Source organism: Acanthochromis polyacanthus, chromosome 10 (assembly GCF_021347895.1).
Source record: "Acanthochromis polyacanthus isolate Apoly-LR-REF ecotype Palm Island chromosome 10, KAUST_Apoly_ChrSc, whole genome shotgun sequence".
In the NCBI taxonomy this organism is placed as follows: Eukaryota; Metazoa; Chordata; class Actinopteri; family Pomacentridae; genus Acanthochromis; species Acanthochromis polyacanthus.
In genome coordinates, this window is record NC_067122.1 from 40725005 (window position 1) to 40749972 (window position 24968).

Here is a 24968-nt window from a genome sequence, read left to right on the forward strand (position 1 = left end):
ATCCATCCATCCATCCATTATCTTGATACTGCTTAATCCTCATTAGGGTCATGGGGGCTGCAGTCTATCCCAGCTGACTTAGGGTGAAGGCAGGGGACACCCTGGACAGGTCATCAGTCTATCACAGGGCTACATATACAGGCAAACAATCACACACACATTCACACCTACAAGCAATTTAGAGTAACCAATTAACCTCAGCATATTTTTGGACTGCATGAGGAAGCTTGAACACCCAGAGAATACCCACGCATGCACAGCGAGAACATGCAAACTCCATGCAGAAAGATCCTGGGAAGGGCTAAAGGGGCATCAGATTACAATGTTAATGTATTGTTGTACAGAGCAATTACAGACAATGTATTTTGTTCAATTTAGATGATGTGTCACAACCATGTAATATTTGTCCAGAGAAAACATTAAAGTGTGGACAAACTGGCAGACTGGCTAACTGACATGTTAACTGACCAACTCAGTCAATGTCAACATACACTACCATTCAAAAATTGGGGTCATCCAGACAATTTCATGTTTTCCATAAAAAACTCACACTTTTATTCATGTTCTAACATAACTGCACAAGGGTGTTCTAATCATCAATGAGCCTTTGAATACCATTAGCTAACACAATGTAGCATTAGAACACAGGAGTGATGGTTGCTGGAAATGTTCCTCTGTATGTTCCTATGGAGATATTCCACTAAAAATCAGCCGTTTTGAGTCTCTAGCAGCTAAGACTGTACGGCGATCTTCCGTTAACTTTAAATCAGCAAAGAATCAAATGTTTTATTCCTAAATAACTTCAATACGTAAAAGCAGTTATTCTGTGAGAAGTAAGGAATCATTCACTCATTATGAAACAGAAGGACAAAGGTTTGTCTAAAAGAGTAAACTAGCACTTTATCAGAATAGAGCAATACTTGGAAGGCAACTATCAGTGCAAACAGTACCACATTCTCCCTTTGTTCATGACCCTGACTAGGTTAAAGAGAGAAGCTGCAAAAGGGAATCCAAGTACAAGCAGCCAAACTATGTCTAGTAACAGCTCTGGTGTCTCTTAATCTTCCTGCACTTAAGCCAAATCAGCAAGGTAGTGTCTACGGATACGGTTCCGTATCCGTAGCTCACAGGCTACGGGTACGGCACTTTCCATTTGCCAGACAGATACGGACCCGTACGCGAGTCTCGCGAGTCAAGAAGCTGCTAACCACTGCAAACTGTTAAAAGGTAAGCAAAGGTTAAGGTTAGGGTTAGTGTTAGGGTCAGGTTTAGGGTCCGTACCTGTCGTACCGATGCTACGGGTCCGTACAGCTAGCGTCTACCGGGAGTCACGTGACCAGATCTTGCGTATCTGATTGGCAAATGGCAAGTGCCGTATCCGTAGTCCACAGGCTACGGGTACGGGTCCGTACCTCTAGCAACAACCAATCAGCAATGTGTCTAATAGCCTCTCAGTTGCTTAGCATAGTCATTAACCTTGCTATTGTGTCTCAGATACAAAAACAGTTGCAATATGCTCACAAATTGAGTTCTGCATTCACTGTGGCCCACAGTTGCTCATGTACACACCAGCTCCTGCTCCTTCAGACAGACACTACACAGGACCTTTGCCAGGTCACTTTTGTCCTCTTTTCGATGCTCCTCTAACCACACAGACATACAGATGGCATTTTGGTTCTTTTTAGCCTTTGGAACAACACAGTCAGTCTAAACACACCTACTATACACTATCTGAAGAGTGCAAACACACGCCTATATGTACTAACAAGCAAGAGGCACACAGAAACCTGCAGTACATAACATTTGACACACCAACAGAGACTAAATGTCATTGGATTTTCACAACTAATGAAACATACACGTGCACTTTAACACTCAAGCGACCAAGTTATTTTAGCGGCTAAAATGACCGACTGGGGTCATTTATGATCCCACTATATTTTACACAGGAATATGTCTACTTTAGTGCCTTTTTTTGTACTTTCTTACCTATTCCACTCCACTGCATTTTAATATGGATATTCTAAAATAACCTTATTTTGTTATTCATGGTTTTTAATCATTTTTGACTCAAAGCTAAAGTAAAACCATATGAACAATATGATGCATTGTAAGAACGCAATACCATTTATTTAGACACGATTTGTCTGCCACTTCTTTTAAAACTTTATTCCTTTTATTTCCTCAATAGTAAATCAAAAGTACATAAAAACAAAATCTAGACAAACATCTTGTCTGTATGTGTGCAATGTAACATGCAGAGAAGTATTTAGATTAGGGGCGGCTGTGGCTCATGTGGCAGAGCCGTTCGTTCAATGCAAGACACTTTACCCACCTTACCTCCAGTGCTGCCACAGGGAGAAGAGATCAAGAAGGTGGAGGATTTTAAGTACTTATCGTCAACAGTACAGAGCAATGGAGAGTGTGGAAAAGAGGTGAAGAAGCGTGTACAGGCAGGCTGGAACGGCTGGAGAAAAGTGTCAGGTGTGATGTGTGATAGAAGAGTTTCAGCTAAAATGAAAGGAAAGGTTTACAAAACTGTGGTGAGACCAGCCATGTTGTTTGGTCTGGAGACAGTGTCCCTGAGGAAAAGACAAGAGGCAGAGCTGGAGGTAGCAGAACTGAAGATGCTGAGGTTCTCTTTGGGAGTGACCAGGATGGATAGGATCAGGAATGAGTACATCAGAGGGACAGCACATGTTAGAGGCTTTGGAGATAAAGTCAAAGAGGCCAGACTGAGATGGTTCGGACATGTCCAGAGGAGAGAGAGTGAATATATTGGTAGAAGGATGCTGAGTTTCCCACTGCCAGGCAGGAGGCCTAGAGGAAGACCAAAGAGGAGGTTTATGGATGTGGTTAAAGAGGACATGAAGGTAGTTGGTGTGAGAGAAGAGGATGCAGCAGACAGGGTTAGAAGGAGGCAATTGATTCGCTGTGGCGACCCCTGAAGGGAAAAGCCGAAAGGAAAAGAAGAAGAAGAAGACCTCCAGTGCTGTCACTTACACTGGTGTATGAATGTGTAAGCTGTGTAACGTTGGTGGTGGTCAGAGGGGTTGTAGGAGTGGATTGGCAGCCAGTCAGTCTGCCCCAGAGCAGCTGTGGCTAAAAATGTAGGTCTGCCAGCTATAGTGCACTGCAAAACACTGAAATATAGCAATTACAGGTAGAAATAAATAAATAAAACTAAGGCCTACAATAGTGAAAAACCTATACATCTTTCTGGAGTCATAAGTGACCCCAGACAAGGTTTTATTATCCTTGTTACACCAGTTGGCCGATCTCTACAAAAAACTATGAGCAGCTGTAGGACAAGTAGATTGACAAATTCATGGTAGGAAACATTTTTCGGATAAAAGATATGAAAACGGCAAATATAATTATATGGCTAGGGTCATAAATGACCCCACTCGGTCGCTTGAGGGTTAAGCATGAGGTCACTGAGTAAGACTGGAACAGATTTTACGGTATGACCACATGCACTGAGACTATTTGTGGCATTTTGTTGACGTACATTTTGGGAATAAAAACCATAAATTTCAATAACAAGATCAAGAAACCTCTAAATTCTAAACATGTCTGGCCAACATGCTGTTTAATGTCTGTAGGGAACACTCTCAGTTATTAAAAATCTCTTTTAGATCACTAACCTCCTCTCCTGGGGCTGAAGAAAAACGGACATTTTATGCATTTTAGGCAGGCAGTTGTCTGATTGCAGTGTGTGTCAGCTTTGTGTCATGTTCCCTTCAAAAAAAAAATAAAACTAAAGATGAAAACTCCAAACAGGGATGAGAAGGTTTGTCTATGCCACTCTACTTATTCTAGACTTTGTGTAAAGTGGAAAAGGACACACATTCTCCAATATAACTATTGAGGGATGAAGTGTTGATTAAAGAAAGACAACACAAGAGCCTCCATGTGCCCAGTTATCCTCCACATAGTCAAAGGTGCATGAGAGTCTGTGAGCTTTGACCTCACTAAGAAGGGTTCCAGGCTCCAATGAGCAAAATAAGACATTTGTGAAGACACATAGCACAGGTAAAATAGCATAAATTCTGAATTTACATTAAGCAGGTGTATAGAAACATGACTTCAAGTGAATGCTAATGTTGCTTCGCTAACTGTTGGATGTGTAACTTGGTAGCTGATTGCTAACAAGTGTGCCTTATCACCTTAAAAAAACAGTAATCTGTTCACAACTTGTTTCTGCTGCAAGAAAATCATCACATCACATCATACATGTCAACTACAATATCAAGAATCAATATGAAGTTTCTCCCATTTAAATTCTCACTAACATTTCCAAAATAAATAAATACAGCATTCTAATTATGGATAAAAGCACTCAGCGAGCGCAGTACTCCACCAAGGCTGCTCAGTCATAGGATAATTTCCAACTGATGAAAATTTTAATAAAAAATGACCTTAGATTGAGCAAAGGTGTGTGATGTATGGAAGCGAATGTGACTCAAAACTCAAATTCAAAAGCATTAGCAGAAATGCTTTTGCATTTCAAAGTCATAGCTGCACTTTTTGACTCAAAAATGAAATTAAAAAGCAATATTCCAAAATGCAATTTCATTTTCTTCTTCAACACTACTCATTCTGTGACGAAATGAAAAAGCAAACGCAAATCACATTTGACATTTAATTTCCAAAACGTTCACCAGCAAAAAGGTAACAAAATTCAATTTCAAATGTCAAATTCTAAAATGCAAAAGCATTAGCAGAAATGCTTTTGCATTTCAAAGTCATGGCTGCACTATTTGACTCAAAAATGAAATTAAAAATCAATATTCCAAAATGCAATTTCATTTTCTTCTTCAACACTGCTCATTTTGTGACGAAATGAAAAAGCAAATGCAAATCACATTTGACATTTAATTTCCAAAACATTCACCAGCAAAAAGGTAACAAAATTCAATTTGAAATGTCAAATTCTAAAATGCAAAAGCATTAGCAGAAATGCTTTTGCATTTCAAAGTCATGGCTGCACTATTTGACTCAAAAATGAAATTAAAAATCAATATTCCAAAATGCAATTTCATTTTCTTCTTCAAGACTGCTCATTTTGTGACTAAATGAAAAAGCAAAAGCAAACTCAGAAATGCTTTTTCGTTTTTGTGCTCACCCTGCAAAATGTGTCTCAAAATTCAAATGCAAAAGCAATCTCAAGTGGCGCAGGTTAGTGACGTCACGGACCCCAACTACAACTAGATTTGACTGGAGACCATTGGAGACTCGACGTGCAAGCAGATGGCGACGAGTAGTCCGGTGTTCAAGATTAACTGGTGTTCCCATCAACTGGTGATACTCAGTGAGCGACAGTGAGCAACACATAGCTTAGGTGACTGTACCGATGCCTGTTCAAAACACACAGACGTCAATAAACTGTTCCGAAATGTTCTTGTTGTCAGCTTTAACATTGTCGTTATTGCTCTGTTTGGACTCACGGCTGTTGAGTCTACCAGTAATATACTCGGTTTAATGAGGACTTCCAGCTAACGGAGTGGAAATATCGCTTCACTGCGGCAGTGTGACGATCTCCATCACATTAACTGGTGACAGTCTGTGACCTCAGTCCGACAAAAACACCAAGAGAAGTTCTAATACCGTTTACTGAGAAAAGACACCAATTCCTTTCAGTGTAGCACATATACTGGGGCAATAGCTCAGGTGACTGAACAGGAGATCTATAAACAAGAAGATAAACCCGACGCAGCGGCCTGGGTTCAACTCCAGCTCGCAGCTTTTTGCTGTAGGTTTTCTCCCGCTTTCTACTGCGGTACGGATACTGAATCACGTAACCTAAATTGATTTTGATCAGGAATTGATGAAGATTCCTTGACAATACTCCCACAATTTAATCAATTATTCCTTGTCACATTTTCGATGGATAAGTCCCCAAAAGTCTGCATCAGTTGATTTGTAGTAGGATCACAATCATGTTGTAGTGTTCAGCTGTAGTCATTATCAAATCACTTGGTCCTTGTGTCATTTCTGACCTTTCCTGAAAATTTCATCTAACTCCACCACTTACCTTGGTGGAGTAAGAAAGAAATGAACATTTAAAAAAAATAAATTATTTAACCTTTATTTAACCAGCTCTTTTCCAACATTAACATATGCGTGGTAAAATCGAGGTCAGGTGATTCGCACATGATCAGATTGTGTTGTGTTTTGAAATTGTACAACATAACGCAGATCTTGCAAACAATTCCCTTTGAGGCTGATTCCCCACCTGATGTTCAGTTTACTCTCTCAGTGCAGTACACATTTAAAATGATTTTCGTGTCATAACCACAGACTGCTGCCACATTGATGCTGACGGTAAAAGTTAATATCCAGAACATTGTGTTTCTATTTATTGATCCCACAGATCTTCAATGGATTTTACAGATCTTTCAATGCGGTGATACAAGTGAGCATCCAACAGGGTTGACATGAATGAGACTTCAGATCTGATCAAATCTTTCTCTGTACAATTTGTGAAATTAGCACATTAGCAGACATTTTCTGATTACAACTTTTTTTCATTAGCCACATGAAAGACTGTAGCTGTCAGCTGGATCTATTGTTCTCTTTGACAAGTGCACAAGACAGCATCAGCTACCTTCAACTTTAACTATCATGTGTTTAATAGTAGATAAATAAACAGCTAAACAACAGTCAGGAGTAAAAATAATTCAACTTTCGAATAGAAATAGAAAAAAATACAAGTTCCACAATATCACTATGTATATATATATATATATATATATATATATATATATATACATATATATATATATATATATATATGGCATGCCGTTTAGGAAATTATATATATAATGAAAGTCGATATATATATAATGAAACTTGATATATATATAATGAAACTTGATATATATATAATGAAAGTCGATATATATATAATGAAAGTCGATATATATACAATGAAACTTGATATATATATATAATGAAAGTCGATATATATATAATGAAACTTGATATATATATAATGAAAGTCGATATATATATATATAATGAAAGTTGAGATATATATATATGGAATGAAAGTCGGAATATAGAATGTTCAGATTTTCATTCCATCTATTCAAAGTTTCATTCCATATATTCAGACTTTTTCCTACTGAGCCCTGGAAGGACATGGCAAACAAAAACAGGAACCTTATTGGACATTTGCTCTTCAGATGAGCTCTTCTGTGATTATCTGTCTGTCTTCATGGTTGTCACAGGGAACGGCGACTACGTTTGAGAAAACAGGTAATTTTTAGAGATGTTTTGATTCTGAACACTGAACGTGTTAGCATTAGCTTAGCTACTTAGCTTCGACTACATTTGCATCCCTACATAGCTTAAAGGTTAAACACATGCACCATATGTTGATGATAATGATAATATCTATGTTTATCTTTATAGCTGGTCTTAAGGCTAATTACGAGGCAGAGGTCAGCTGCTGCCTGGACACATCCATGATCACGCCACTGGTGGGACACAATTGTACTGGATTTCAGCTGAAGGCTGCTGTTCTGTCCAAACTGAGACATTTTTATTGTGACATACCCTCCACTGTTGTTAGCTTTTGATTCAATCAAATTTTTTGAGATGAGGAAATCACTATTTCATGTTTCTAGTTAAATACCCTACTTTTATGATATATCACTACAGCATGCACTTTTTATATTTTCCATCAATTTCACTCAAAAGTTGAATAACTATTTGTGAGCAGTGTATGTAGACACATAATAGAAGCACATTTCAATAATATATCTGCTGCAGTAGTGCTGTTTATCTACCTAGATTGGTGTAACAGTAAAAAAACAACAACATATGCTACTGATGTTTCTGACTAAAATCTGCTTGAAAAGCACAACTGCTTATCTGTCAAAATGTGTGTAACAAAAGTGTGCACTGAACACTGAATAAAGTCTCTGTAGATTATAGACAAAATTTGCATCTCTCATCACAAATTTCTGTTTATTCACCCAAAGTGCATGGGTAAAATACAAAACAGGTGAAGTACTAAAAAAGATTTATTTTCTAGAAAAGCCAATAGTCAACAATGCAGTTTAATTCTGGGACAGTTGCTCCAGCACCGACACCATGCGTCCCATCAGTGCAACCAAGGTTTTCATTCATCTTCTGGATGTTCTGGAGCATGGCAGAGGTCACGTCTTGGTGTCTTCCGATCTGTTCCAAGAACCGTTCCTCTGACCTCTCCAGATACTGCAGAGGATCCACAGCAGCTTCCTGGTTCCCTTTTCCTGCATAAAAGCATCCAAAAAGTATTAGTTGTCAGTAATTATTTTCTATTTTCATAAACACAGTTAACTTAAAGTAAATGTTCTATTTTGTGATTTTAGGATGGGTCAAAAGATAACATACTGATCATGTTGATGTCTGCATCGTCTAAACAGATCTTACTTGATTTGGTCTGTAGAGAGGAGGACAGCGTGGAGGAGCTGCAGGACGGAACCAGTAAGCTGCAGACTAGTGCTCCTGGTAACTGGACCTCATCATCCAAGGCCGACAACTAAATAAAATGAACAAGACATGCTGTTGATAGCATCTGTAATACAAATGATTTTATCCATTAACTGATTTTTTGCTTTGTCCATACAATGTTAGAAAGTGTTACAAATAATACCTGTAATAATTTCCAACAGTGATAAATGCCTTGTTTTATTTTACAACAAAAAACACCAAAAGCATCTGTGTATAAGAAATCAGTGCATTGGATTTCCACATCTGCAAAGCTAGAAAATCACACATCAGAATTTTACCTTGAAATTATGAAAATAGCTGCAGATTACCAGTACTCTTTACTTCATTGTGTTAACTTGATCATTTGAATCAGTTTTTTAGACTTGTATTACTGATACGAAACATAATCAACACATAAATTAAAATGTGTTCGCAAAGAGTTCACTGGTTCTTCAAGGAAAATTTCAATGATAACCATATAGTTCAGTAATATGATTAATGGGTCATTGTGTAACAGCGTGGGAGGTTCTGAATACAGGTCTTGGACTGAAATATTGCTGCTGCTTTCCTCCGGTTTTATAAGGAGTTGTTTCATAGCTTGTTAGCTTACCAGCGGCTAACTGGCTGGCAAACAATAGTTCAACGCCAACCTCTAATCAGTGATCTGGTGTCCGGACCGCGTTAGCTGGCGGAACGTTCATAATACTGATGTGGGACTGTTGTAGCTAGCGTATTCATAGTAGGATAACAGCAGGATGTTGGGGAAATAAAACTTACCATTATCAGGATCGCTGGTCTGCATGGCAGACTCTTAGCGCATCGCACTGCTTGAATGTCTGTGTATTTCAGGCCGATTTCAAAATAAAACTCAATAAAATTCTCGTCCGGGTGAGTGTCCTTCATTGTCGCTTCGCCATACGGACATGTCCCTTCCGGGGCTCGGTAGGAAAAAAAGATTTGATATATATATAATGAAAGTTGATATATATATAATGAAAGTCGATATATATATATAATGAAACTTGATATATATATAATGAAAGTTGATATATATATAATGAAAGTCGATATATATATATAATGAAAGTCGATATATATATATATATATATATATATATATATATCAACTTTCATTATATATATATCAAGTTTCATTATATATATATATCAAGTTTCATTATATATATATCGACTTTCATTATATATATATCAACTTTCATTATATATATATCAACTTTCATTATATATATAATTTCCTAAACGGCATGCCATATATATATATATGTAGATATATATAGCTATGTCACTGCTTTGCTACTGTGATCTTATTTTCATATGTGCAATTTAATCATTTTCTGCTGTAATCATAAACAAAATAGGGTAATTGGGCTATAAATGCTCATTTTTAACAAAATGAGTGTTATAGTTTTCCGCATCAGGGAGTCTGCAGAAAAAGAACAGATGGGACACTTTGACCTCCTTGCTGAGTCATGCAAAAGTATTAACTCCACAGAAAAGTAATTCTCATTTGGAAATGTCGTTTCCGCTGTACCGTTTGATACTGAGTGTGCCCGATGGCACAAAGAAATACTTAGATGCAATCTCAAAAAAAAGACAGATAACATTGTGTAAATGAGGCATGCAGAGGCAGGTGCTTCCACACAGATGTGTTCTCTGCAATAATTACAATTTACATTTAGGCATTTGGCAGAGGTTTTTATCCAGATTGTCCAACAGTAAGTGCAAGATTAAAAGACAGAAGATTCCTCAAGCATCAACAAAATAGCCCATTGTGTCAGAGTCCAATGAGCAGTCAGTGCTGTGTTAGTTAAAAAGGCCTATCTTAACATCAGTATGCGGTTGTACCATAATTGTAGACTGCTGCTGATAAGTATCAGTATCAATGCCTATCAATACAAGGCAGAGCACACAAATATAGGCCACTATAGCAAATACTTGAGAACATCTTCACCATAATTTTCACCGCAGCATCAGAAAAATGCGCACATACAGACAAAAGACTTGATAACACTTTGGAGCAGTTAACAAAAGTTTAGAGGTCAGAGAGCGAGAAGGAATGGAAGGAAACTGATATTCAATAAATGATGTACAATAGACAGCCTATGCAGACTTGATCAGTGTGGGAACGCCATTCCACTACTTTGTGCATAGAAGAAATAAAGGTTTACCAGCAACAGCTCAGTATGGAATCCTGTCCAGTGAGTTGAATTGAATTATAACCTTTAACTTGCCTTATATGAGGCAGGAGTGTTGTGACACAAAATGTGCAGCCAGTGGACAGAGGATGCAGTTTTGGGAGGTTTAGGCTAAGCTTAGCTGCAGCATTCTCAGTGAACTGTAGAGATCTAAAGGTGGAACAGACTACTTGGTGACGTGGGGTTTCTGGTGTGTGCTGGGAGATGATGCAACAGGGCCTGAAATAAGGGCCTTGTCCAACATTCAGATAAGTTTTTATGTCAGCTGGCCTTGGAAAGCCATATGTAGGCCATCTGCAGCACAAAGAGATTCAGACATCTTTGCATTAAAGCCTGCATGTAGTCAGCCACGTTATGTCAGGTCTAGATAGGAGGGTTTCTATCAAAGCCCAGAAGACTGCCAACTCCCGACAGCATCTACGTTTAGTTAGCAGGGTGATCGCATAGCAACATTACACTTTATTACGAGAAGGAAAAGACATTGTTAGGCAGCGCGATGAATACTATTAACTGGGCAACGCGCCATGTATAGCAAAAGCATTTATTTAGACAGAAATGTCACGTGCTACATTACCAAACATGATTGACAATCAAAGCATGATCGTAACAATCCATGTTTTGTTTCATTAATAAACTACGCTGATATCTAAACACAGGATTATAACTCCACCCTTCCGAATGTATGCGCGCTCCCGTGGCAGGGGATACAATTTCTATCGGGGATAACTACTTTGGCACGACACATGTTCTGTAAGTTTCCCACCGTTTCCGTGTAAAGTCCTGCACGTCTTCGCCCTGGACATCTGTGAGATGCATATAGCATCATTTCGATCCTTTTTTAGTAACTTTTGAAGGCGGTTTCCTTGTCTTTCTTTTCTTTTCGTCTAGATACAGTAGACGTCATGTTGTTTTGATCTGAAACCAGGGCAACGAGACTCGGCTCCTATTGGTACACGTGACCAAAAACCGCTGCACGCACTGCAAATCCTAGTCCGCCTGTGTAAATATCACTACGCCACAGTAAAAAAAGATTGACACAAAAACGCTAATTATTAAAAAATGACTGGAAACGGTGAGTAGAAAATTTTTTGGGTACTAATTAGCAATAGATATATCTTATAAAGCAGAGTTCATGTTGATCCACTCGAGTGGAACGAAATTCACTTTCTAGGCACTTTTTCCATGGTCCCAATACAGCCTATGGGTTGGCATTTCCCAGACAAGCACCTATCAGACAAAATGTTCATTAAAAACTGTCTTTCATCTCTCTTCCATATCTCTCTCTTGTCCATATGGTACTGAAAACATGTTGGAAAGTATCTTAGTTTATCACTGTATATGGCAATATTCTTGCCAGTATGAAATTTCCATTACCACTTTTGTTATATTCTTGGATATGATAGCCAATGTTACTGTGCACTAGTATTATGATTACAGCATTAACTATCTTTATCTGTCATCAGTGACTCACCAAGATACCTGATCATTTTTTCACTGATTCTTTTCATAACACCACTAATTTCTTACCAGTGGCTGTTCTCATAGTCATAAACAACAAATATATGGACCATCGTTTGTGTATGAATAGACATTTGTGACTTAAATGTCAAAAATACTGCTAGTATTCACATTTCTTATTGTTAAAATAAGGCTAGCTTAGGGCTGCATAGTAGTTCAGTGGCTTTAACACCATCACCTTGCAGCTACAAGTTTCCTGGTTTGCATCCTGGCCTGGGCCTGGGATCTTTCTGCATGGAGTTTGCATGTTCTCCCTGTGCATGCGTAGGTTTTCTAATGGTACTCCAGCTTCCTCCCACAGTCCAAAAACATGCTTAGGTTAATTGGTAACTATATATTGTCTGCAGGTTCAGGCATATGGGTTCTGTAAAGTGTCTTGAGACAATTTGACCTGTAATTGGTGCTACATAAATAAAACTGAATTGAATTGAAAAGGTGTGAAGGTGAGTGTGATTGTTTGTCTCTCTGTATAGCCCTGTGATAGACTGGTGACTTGTCCGGGATGTCTCCTGCCTTCACCCTAAGTCAGCTGGAATAGACTTCATGTTAATGACAGCACTCTCATGCTCCTGCAACTGCTCCTTCCACCAAAAATATTTACTTGTCTTGCTATTTTTGATGGGACACCACAGACAGTCCATGAGATCACAAACCTACCACCAGAGCCTATGATTCACAACATTTGAATGAATACAGCGTGAACACAGAAACAAGTAGACCAACTTAATTGGTTGTCATTATACAAACCCCAGTACACATAATTTCAATGTAGAATTCTAAACAATATGTTCTCCAGTCCCACAGAATATGAGAAACATCCATTCCCTTATTTCTTTCTTTCTCTATGGACTATAAAGTCTGTCTTTGAATGAGCAGTTCAGGTTCGCAGCTTGTTGAGATGGCACGGCAAGATGTTCAGTGCTCCTAGGTGACTCCACGTCCTCCTTCACCGACTGAATGGAATAGATGCAGAGGTGTGCTGCAGCCCCTTTTTGTAAAATTGTCAGAGTTATGAAACTGAACCTTGCAAAAGGAGGAATTTGGGGAGGAGGGGGAGATTTTCGGATCAGTAAAGGCTGGCGTAGTAGCGATGTGGTGAGTGCGGAGCAGGCAGAATGAATGAACACTGTCTCGGTTATAAAGCACACTAAGTGAGTTGACTGGACTTGAGGAGGAAATGACTAAAAAAAAGGGCCTTGTGACACCCTAACTCTGTGCCTGTGTAATAAAGATGGATGTAACAACTGGCTCCAAAAATGAAGCCTACCCAGATGTGTCAAAAACTTGCAGTACCACTCCATCCACCAGGGGCTGGCTCTGAAAAGCACTGGCCTCCATAGATCCCAATTCTACATGGCAAAAACTAAAACACAAAGACTGCTTTTCTAAGATTTTTTTTGTTAGTTTTCATTGTCCAAACCAGAGATCAAGTGGGTGATGTGAAAATAAATCAATTTTGAATTTTATATAAACCATTAAAGTTTTAGTCCCGTCAGAGGGCGATGCTACTGGATTGACAGTCTGGTCTGGAATGATTGACAGATCCTATGGAGGAGGCAGCCTAGACGTTCATTCACTGTAAGATGTTCTCCTCATTTGGATTTCAGTTTGATTTAATACCTGTTAGTTTATTTATCAGTGGAGCAGTAGAACATTTTCCACAGATAGTTTTTCTGCCCGTTGGCTTGTTTAACCAGTTTTCTACCTTCGGCTGATTCTACAAGCAGACAATGAAAGGACTCTGATAGTTCGGTAAGTAAATTATTATTAACTTATTGGTGCTGGTTTTAATGCCCTTTATTTGCAACTTTAGTGTCAGATATAATGTGTGCCATGCACTCTAGATGTTGGTGGAGTTTATTTCTGTGTGTGTTTACCAGAGAAGAAAGTTGGACTCCAGTAAATATTAGTTTTAATGTGAATTAGCGATGCTAACTGAGCTAGCAGCTCAGTTGTAGCCTGATTAAAGCTAACGTAGCATTAAGCTAATGATGTTTGAGTTATGTGTCATGCAAACAGCTGAAGTGTGTTGTGTTGTGTTAGTGTAATGTGGTACATTTAGTTTATCTTCACTTTTGGAGGCTAACTTTGTTAGCAGCAGCATCAGTAGAAACAACAGCAGCAAGTAACAGCAGAAGTTGGTAAATGTGGTCCTTGACTCCCAGTCAGTCTGACCAATCACGGCTCTCCGGCTTCGCCCTCTGAGAATCTTTTCTTCGTCTCTGCCTCCAAAAATCCAAGATTGCTACCAGGAAGTAGCAAAATCCTGCCTTCATTTTCTCAGTGCAGAAACCAATGGGTGACATCACGGTAGCTACGTCCATCTTTATGATGCAGTCTATGGTATGAAATTGCGCAAAGCTTCATATACATCAGTTTCTCTTTATAGATATACAGCTCCATATAGATTTTGTATTTGTTGGACCAGTGGACAGAGAAACACCTCCACACATGTTCGCAAGCATTTCTCATCTGTTGGGCGTTCACGAGAGTGAACTATTTTGCGTGATTCTCTCTGTACAGCAGCAGCAGAATTACCAGCAAAAATGAAAAGCTCATCCATTATTTCAGCCAGTTGTCCAGATGGTAAAATAATTTACTGAGAGCCTGTGTTTAACCAGGGACTCTGAGTCACATTTAACCCACAGCACAGTAGAACTGGAATCCCTTGATTGTAGCCTCATATGTTTGTAACACCAGATGCTGCAGTTTGTGCTGCACTTATTTAACAGTTTTGTCTTTTTGTCTTTTGTGAGTGTGTGTATGCATTTTTTTTAATTTATCATCACTGGTGCCACGTTGTGCTTAAAGCCATTTACTGTTGTATTATGTTTCTAGAACAATTTAAATTCCACACGGGAATCATCATCGAATCCCTGGGTGTTCAAAGTGAGATGGCCTTAACTGAACAGAAAGTTAACATTAATTTATTTGGAGATGAGTTAATATCCTTTATGTTTATTTTTGATTTAACTTTCTTAGGTTGCATTTAATCAGAAGGGAAAAAATTCTCTCTTGACATGCATGTATTGCACTGGCAGATCATGTCTGTTCTGTATTTTTTTTTTGTCTGCATTTATTCTCATTGTTTAACTCCATGGAAGGGGTGTCAACACTTTATGAGATTAATGCATATTTTAGTCTTGCAGCCAAATATTTTATTATTTAGTGCATGCGTGTGACCATCACCAGCCCTCCCTGAAAGCTAAGCTGACACTCTTTATTACATTTCCCTGTTTAAGAGCCAGGGAGGGCAGTGCTACACCTCAGTGGTGATGTGAGGGGAAACAAAGGGGTGGACAGGACGAGAGGGGACGGACAAGGACAGGGACTAGCAAGCGGTGCTATTACAGCTGAAGAATATCAGGTGTTGTGTTATTCCCAACTAATAATTACCCATCAATAAGACAAACAAACAAACACATACACAAGAGAACAGAAAAACAAACAAACAATAAATAAATAAATAAGTGAATAATTAGCCAGACAGTACTGAACACCATAGTTGTGGGTGTCATGTTAGTATAGAGTGGAATGGGCCAGAAGATACTAGAGGAAGATACTAGAGAAAAGAGAGAGGGTTTCGTGTGAGATTAGACTCTGGAGAGAGTCTCAGCACATTCCGGCGGGTCCCATCACTGCTCAATAGCGGAACTCGACAGGAGCTGGTGGGACCTGAGCAAACATGCACATGCAAGTGTGAAAGACCCCGAAGCCCAGAACAGCCATCACAGCAATGCAGTGCTAAGCCGACAGGGCACCCCACAGGCCGAGTAGCCACGGGGCAGCGCCCCCAGAGAGCAACCGGGGCCACCGCGTACCACACGGACCCCGAAGACAAGAGGGCGCAGCTACCGACACCCCCAGCACGCCAGACCGACCCAGACAGCCCGGGGCAAGAGGACCCACCCGCCACCCAAACCCCAAATCCCACCCGCCCCAGCCCCCACCAAATCCCCACACCCCACCACCCCACCCACCCACGGCCCCCCGGCCCCGGGGGCCCCAAGCCACAGCAACACGGATGATGGTGCACCCCACCGCCCCATAGCCGTACGGGGGGCCAGATCCCACCAGCGAGGCCATAACTGTGAAACCCACCCATTACTCTCCTATTAATATGTCTCCCGATCCCCAACGGGAAACATTATCCCAGCACCGTGATAGTGTAACCCTGAGTGTCATGTGGTGCATTAAAAGTGGGGAGGTTGGGGGGGGCGTCAGCCAACCCAGACCTACCCCCAAGGTGAGTGTGTGTGGTGCATTAAAAGAAAAGATTGGAGAGCAGGGGAGGCAGGCAAGAGGGTGATGAGGGGGAGACAGGGCCGTATAGCCCTGCCACCCGCCCCACCATGGTGTCCATTGTTCCCACCCCCACCTGCCCTCGGAGCCCTAAATGTTGTGTCCCTATATGTGCCTTAAGGTTGCTCTTTACAGTGAGGTGTGAAAAATGTGAAGTGCACAATCAGAGGCAGTCTGGTGTGGATCCGGCCCAAGAGGACAAAGCAGTGGGGGAGGCAGGTAGCAAGACCACCGGTACTGACGCAGAGGGCCCCCAGAGCCAAGAGGCAAGGGACAGGGGAGGGCCCACATGAACCAACTGGCCGAGCCGGCACAAGAACTCCCCGGGAGCTGCAGATCAGAGCAGCGCCCCGGCAGGCACCATAGCCCCAACACAGGTCAGCTGCACGCGGCACCCCACCCTGAAGGGGGGACCAGGCCGCGCCACAAGGAAGCGAGGGCCGTGAGCCGCCACGCCCACCCAGGAGTCAGTACGCCAAGGACGCAGGGCACCCACCCCGCAGTGCCCCCGAGACCCCACCCACCCCCCCACACCCCTGGACGGCACCAGGCCCGGGCGGAGGCCCCCAGCCAGCAGAAACTGGACTCCAGTGGGGGCACGCAGGCCAGGATCAAGGCCTGTGCCCAGGTGGGCCAGAGCCACCCCCCCAGAGAGAACACCCAGCCCCCGCGCCAGACCGCCCGCCCACAGAGGGCCACCGGCCCCCCACGGGAGAGGGAGAGGGGCGAGGAGCGGCGGGCAGGCAGGAGAGGAGGGAGGAGGAGGGTAGCGGAGAAGGAAGGGACAGGGGAGCAACGGAGGGGTCGACCCACCCCAAGCCCCAGGACCAGCCAGGCACCCCAGAGGAGATCAGCCGCCGACACCCCGAGGTCCAGGGAGAGCGTGCAGACCCAGCAGACCCAGAGCACAACGGGGGAGACACTCGAGACATCCACCACCAGGGAGAGGGGCACAAGCCACCCTGACCCTGCAGAGCCAGAGAGCAACCCCGGGAACCATAGAGAAAGGACACCACCGGTGCATGCATACGATCTTGAAGTCCATGGTGCTATCAATCTTTGAGAATTGGAGTGTTAATAAACTGAAATAAAGCAGAGGAAAGTTAGACCATATGCACAGACAGAACAGGTATTACCATTTTTTTAAATAATGGAGGCAGTGGCATACGCCCACATACAAGCAGGAGCTATAGGTTAATATTTAATGAATTAATAAATGGAGACCATTTTTCTTTAAATGAGTCCAATTGTTTTTTCCGGGTAGCAGACATTCTCTCCAGTGAAATGTGTTCTGTGAGGAGGTTCAGCCAATGGATGATGTTGAGGGCTTTCTTATCTTTCCAGTTAACTAAAATAGTTTTTTTTGGCAATGGCGATAGCTGCAAGTGTGGGTTGGATGTGGATGTCCGGTAAGGCTGTTAGCGTGAGGTCACCAATTAGGCAAATGTTCGGGGAATGTGGAATCCCACAGCCCAAAATATCGGAGAGTTTCTGTGTGACGAGTGCCCAGAATTTATAGACAGGTGTACATAGCCAAAGAGCGTGAAAATATGTGTCAGCCATGTTTTGGGTGCATTGAGTACATGTGTCTGAGTTTGAGAAGCCCATTTTATATAATTTATATTGGGTTATATGCGTTCTATGAAGAACCTTAAATTGGATCAGTTGTAAGTTGGTATTTTTTGTCATTTTAAATGTGTTTTCACAGATCTGGGTCCAAAAATCAAAGTCAAAGGATTTGGACAAGTCTTCTTCCCATTTTTGAGTTGGTAGGTGAATAGAGTCTGTCTTTGAGAGTAAACTATAAATTTTTGAGTGGTTCTTTTTGTTTCTTGGAGACAGTTTCATAATGTATTTGACAAATTCAGGTGGCTGTAAATCAGTTGGCTGTGGATTAGACTGAAGCGATGGAATTCTACTTGTAAGCGTCTTCTTTACCTGTAAGTAGTGGAGGAAGTTTCCATTTCTTATTTCAAATGTTTGGAATAAGTTTGTATATGTCCTAAATATGTTATCATCATAAAGGTGGTGGAGGTGGGTGACTCCTCTCTCTGCCCACGTCCTGAAATAAAGAGCTATTTTATTGTTTGCAAAATCAGGGTTGTGCCAGATTGGGGAGAGTATGCTGGGTTTTAATTGGGAGCCTGTGACCTCCAACGTTTTCCACCAAGCAGACAAGGTGGAGGCGATCATCGGGTTCTTGAAGCAGGAGTGATGTTTAAGGGCAGAAGTGATAAAGGGCAGGTCAGAGATTTTGATCTGGTTACAATCTCATTGTTCTAGTTCCAGCCAGGAGTTATATTCTAAATGTGGATGAATCCATTTGGTGATATACTGAAGTTGGTTGGCTAAGTAATAATACATGAAGTTGGGGGCTCCCAGTCCCCCTTCTGATTTATTCCTCTGGAGGGTGGCCAGACTGATTTTAGCCTTTTTGTTCTTTGAATAGAATTTACCAATGGCAGAGTCTAACGATTGAAACCACTTTGATGTGGGTTTAAACGGAATCATGGAAAAGAGGTAGTTGATTTTAGGTAATATTTTCATTTTAACTGTAGCTATTCGTCCCAAGAGGGAGATGGGGAGGTTATTCCATCTCCTTAGATCATCACAGACTTTGTCCAAAAGTGGGGTGTAGTTGAGGTGAACTAGCTCTGAGAGTTTGGAGGAAATATTTATGCCCAGATATCTGCTGTTGCCAGTAGGAATAGAATAATTCGAGGATTGGACTGTGGGATTCCATGAGTTTTCTGTTAAAGGTAATATGATTGATTTTGACCAGTTGATGGAGTAGTCCGAAAGACGTGAGAAGGTTGTAATGAGGTTAAATACTTCCTTCACTGAGGTTTTCGGTTCTTGTAGGTAAAGTAAAATGTCATCTGCGTATAGGTTAATTTTGTGTTCAGTCTCCAAAGCACAGATACCTTTGATATCAGTGCTCTGACGTATAGCTGCTGCTAATGGTTCAATAAAAATTGCAAACAATAAAGGAGAGAGTGGGCATCCTTGTCTCGTTCCCCTTTGCAAACTGAAACTTTGTGAAGTGATCCCATTAGTGGTTACTGTAGCCTTGGGTGAGTAGTACAGAGCTGATATCCACTGGATAAAAGACTCTCCGAAGCCAAATTTGCGGAGCACAGCGAAAAGAAAGGACCAATTGACTTTGTCAAAGGCTTTTTCTGCATCCAGTGACATAACGATAGCTTCTTTATTGTGGTGTTGTGTCAGAGAGATTAGATTAAGAAGTCTTCTGATATTGTTGGTGGAGTGTCGGCCATTTATGAAACCTGTTTGATCATGGTGGATCATTGACGGGATAATTTTCTCCAACCTAGAGGCGAGTGCTTTAGAGATAATTTTGATATCAGTGTTGATGAGTGACAGAGGTCGATAGCTGGAGGGAAGTGTAGGGTCTTTGTCTGGTTTCAATAATAATTTAATTACAGCTGTATTCATATGTGAACTTATATAACCGTTATTTTTAATCTCTGTCACTGTCCTGAAGAACAGGGGTGCTAACATTGACCAGAATTGTTTAAGAAATTCAGCAGGGAAGCCATCAGGACCAGGTGCCTTGCCTGCTGGCATACTGTCTAATGCACACTGCAACTCTTTGATAGACAATGGAGCATCGAGTGTGTCTCTGTAATCTGATGTTAATTCGGGCAAGTTTAGATTGTCAAGAAAGTTATGAATATCTTCTTCGTTTGGGTTGACTGTTGATGAGTATAAGCTTCGGTAAAAATTATAGAAAGTCTGATTAATTTCCTGGGGTGACTGAGTGTATTTTCCTGAGGGATCCTGAATTGCTGTTATGAACGATTTTTCTTTATTGCGCTGGAGTTGGTTCGCAAGAAATTTTCCTGTTTTATTGTTGTGTTCAAAATTATTATATCTCAGCTGTTGTAATAAGAACTCTGTTTTCTTTGATAAGATATTATCGAGTTTTAGTTTAACATTTTGTAGTTCAGACCATAATTGATCACTTGGATTTATTGCATAGTTCTCTGTAAGTTCTTTAATTTTTTCCTCAATTTCTTCCTGTAGTTGTTGATCCTTTTATTTCTTGTATGAGGAGTACGATATTATTTTGCCTCTGATTACGGCTTTTCCAGTTTCCCAAAGTAAAGATGGAGATACATCATTGGAGTCATTGTTTTTTAGAAAGTCTGCCCACTCACTTCTTATTATTCGATCAAATTCCTGGTCTTCGAGTAGAGAGATGTTTAGGCGCCAAGTCAGAGGAGGTTTAGGGATGGAATCTGTTTGCAGGCTGAGAGATATTGGTGCATGGTCGCTGATAATGATTGGGTGAATTTTAGTAGTAGCTTTGTGTGCGACAGAGTTATTTGAGAGGAAAAAGTCAATTCTTGAAAATGTTTGGTGCACCTGAGAGAAAAAAGTACAGTCCCTCTTTGTTGGGTTTTTGAGTCTCCAGACATCTTCTAGTCCAAAATCTTTCATATAATCCTGCATGACTTTTGCTGATTGTGGTTGTTTTGCATGTATTGGACTATGAGATCGATCTAGTGACGGGTTTAACACTATGTTGAAGTCACCACCGATAATGGTTGTTGAGTTAGCAGATAAGTCTGCTAAGTGGGAGACAACCACATGAAAGAAGGCTGGATCATCATTATTTGGGGCATACAGATTAACAATTGAATATAATTTATTAAAGATCGTTGCCTGGATAATAATATATCTGCCCTCTGAGTCTGTTATTGTGCTATTTAAAGTGAACGGTACTCTCTTATGGATTAGAATAGAGACCCCTCTTTGTCTCTTGTTATAACAAGATGAAAAGATGATATTATAATTACAATCTAATAGAGATTTTTCTTCTGATTCTACTAAATGCGTTTCTTGGAGGAGCAAAATATCTGCTTTTAATTTAGAGACATAATCCATAATTTTAACTCTTTTTGTTTGTGAGCGTATGCCATGAACATTCCAGGCTACAATATTTAACTTGAACATAAAGAGAGAAGTTCAGTCATTGAATAAGTAGCAATATAGAGTATCGTCTGTGTGTGTCCTTGTGAGCTGTTTGTTGCTGTCTGTGAGCTGTGGGTGTTGGAAAGCGATGTACATAGCAAGTCAGGATCTATATATACATTATATAATAGCACAACATTGCCTGCAACATTATCAACAAACACATTATAAAACATAGAAGCACAATAAACATGAGGGGTACATAGGGTGTAAGTGAAAATGAGGGGGGTGAGTGTGTGAGAGGGGGAGAGGGGTAAAGGGAAACATATAAAGAGGGAGAGAGAGAAAAGTAGGAGGAGGAGGAGGTTCTCCAGTGGGGAGTGTAGATAGGGAGGGTGACATATTTACATTTATGTGATTTTGATTTTTTTTTAATTACGTTTTCTAAACTGAATTAATCGTCGTCGTTGGAAGAAAAGTTGTTCTAACTTTGTTCAAAAGAAGACCACTCTCTGCTGAAAGGAGAGCCCTGATCGGTCTGCGATTCTAATGAGGGGAGAAAAGAGAAATCCACCACACCCCAGAAGGCAGCGGAGGCAGGAACAAGGAGCTGCTCTCATCCTTGATTTTTTTTTTTTTTTTTTATGGGCCCAAAACTCAGGTCTCTTGCCATCCTTTCTGATGTTCTTTTTACCGACAGCAGCTCTACTGGTTTCTTCTCAGCTTTCCTGGTTGCCACTCGGAGGTCCTTTGGGGGCCCAGGTGTTTGATGGGGGACAGATTCCAATGAATGGTCATCCTCTTCATCACTTGACTCGCTGCTACTCACCTCTGCCTCTCTTTCCCGGTACGGGTTGAGGTCAGTGTGCCGTTGTGGGGCACCGGTCACCGGGGTGATGGGTGAGATGGTTTGTTGCTGGACCCTAGGGGTCCCTTGTTTCCTTTCCTCCCTTGGAAGTTTCCCGAAATAGCTGCCCATCTATGTATAGTTTGTCTACAACTAGTGCAGTCCGTTTACCTTTCTGCCTGTGTTCTTTCATGATGGGGTATAAAACTTTGCACCTCTCATTTATTTCTCTGGGAAACTGATCATTCATTCCGTAAGACGTACCTTTCAGCTCCCGTCCTTTGCTCCTTACAAGCACTTTCTGTTGGAAGTGCTCGAATTTTGCGACGATAGGACGGGGGCGGTTTCCTCCTCGGGGTCCAAGTCGGTGGATGCGGTGGAAAGTGATGTTTTTAACTGTGTCTGCAGGGATTTTAAGCGCTGACACCATGAAGTTTTTAACCAGGGACTCTGGATTATCCGGTGTGGATTCAGCGATGCCAGAGAAGATCAGGTTTTCCCGCATACTCCTCGACTGAATGTCCAGGACGGTCTCCTTCAGGGTTTTGTTTTCTTTTTTAAGTGTACTCACCTCTGAAGTGACGGCTGTCAGCGTGGACCGGAGTTCCAAGTTGTCTCTCTGCAGGTCCTCTATCTGCTGGTGAGTGAACTCCAGGGTTGCCTTCAGGTCCTTAATCTCCTGGTGAAGCAGACCAAGGATATCGAGTTTTTTATTAATAGATTCGAGAACACTTACCTGGATATCCGTGGTCTGCAGGTCTTGTGTGTCAGTCGCGGAGTCAGCCTTCTTCCTCTTGTTTGGGTTTGGGGTCTGGGTGGCTGGTTCTTCCATCGTGCACCGGATGAAGCAGTCGTCGATGAATCTCTCGAGGTCCTCCACTTTTAGCACTACTTCTGCGATCTTGAGCAGGCTACTTAGGTTGTTTTTTTTTATATAAATTAGTCGAGAAAACGGCGATCTGTTTACTTCTAATCTAGCAGCTGGGGGCCGCCATGTTGAATTTCCGTCACTTCTCGCAGAATCTCGCGATCTCACAGCATCTCGTTCTCCTCCAGTTTCTGTTCTGTATTTTGAAAGGTTTGCAGGGAGTGTTTGATCAATTACAGTTACCAGTATTGGACCATCAAAGCTAATGCTAGCTAAGAGCATCATCTTTAGTTTGTAATGTAATACAGCAGTGAGTGGGACAAACTTTAGCAACTTCAGCTAACAAGAATCTCACTTTTTGAGAGGTGCCTAGCTCATTAGCTTCTGTTTATCTAATGAAAAAAAAACTAATTGCACAGCTGATTCTCCAAAATACAAGATGTCATAGATTAAAGACAGCCTCCACAGCCATTTTTGATTTGAACTGAACTGAACTATTAGATTATAGAGAGCTCAATACTGACATGTTGCAAGAAACTGGTTTGCTTCTGAAGGTGTAAAGGCCTACAGTTTTCATGTTCTGTGGTCGTTCTTTGTCTCTTCCTCCTTCTTGTGACTCCAGCCCTGTCACAGTGACTCTCCAGCTCTAACCTGTAAACCAGCTCACTCTAATTCCATCGCTTCTTGTTTGCAACTCCTTTGATCCATTGTGCTTCTATTTACAGATCCTTCTGTGTTTCATTACCAGCTGCTGATGTATCTCCCTGTGGTACAGTGGTTCACATGGTCAAACCTTCACTTCAACACTGAACATTTCCAAGAAGATGAATGAAGTATCTATCTAATATGATGCATCAGCTATCAAATTGGGGTCACTTCACAGCAAATTTCTATGTTGCATTTGTTTGCTAATCCACCCAAAACAGTCACACAGTTTTGGGAAGAACAAAATCATGAGGATCCGTCCTTACTGGACCACATATGTCTGTAGAACATTTAATTGCAGTCTATGAAGCAGTTGTTCAGATATTATACAGCCCTACTGGACAGTTGTTGTTACACAAAGGATCCTTGTTGGAAAAGTTACTTTGAAAATTAAGTGACCTTTTTGCCCAAGAAAGAGCACTGCAAACACTTGCTGTGACAGATTTGATAGTATAAACGGAAGTACCAATACTTCAGTCAGCTAATAAAAGTTGGCTTGACAGTGATGCTGCTGTGCGTTGCTACTGCTCTGTTTCAGGGCTTTAGGTTCCTTAATATACAATAATTATAATGCTGCTTTCCAGAGATCTACAATGAGACCACTCCAAAGGTACAGAGTAAAGCTTGTTTTATGCTTGATGCGTCTTCGTGGAATTACGTCACTTTAGCAGCAGCGCCCCCTCACACTGTCCTTATTAAGCAGAAAATTTCCACATCTGCACTTCCAAACTTCTCTAACAACGCAGCTGGAGATGTGTGGAAACAATGACATAAGAACAGGAGCTCCTAGCAGCAGAAGTTCACAAATACAGACATTTATACGATCACCGTGATAACCAGGTTCTTAACAATTCATGGAGTAAAGTTAAAAATAACTGCTGAAATGCAGCTATTCGGTAAAATGCCATGTTGTAAGAGGTGCAAATAATGGCAAACTTGTTCTACTCTAGTTTAGTACTGTGGTAGAAGTGTGTTTGGAATACACTGCCCCCTGCAGTTCTCTCGTGCTGATTCCACACGTCTTATTTCTGTGCATCACATTTGTGCAGAAAGCATAATCCACGTTTTAGAGGGAGATGTGATGACTTGC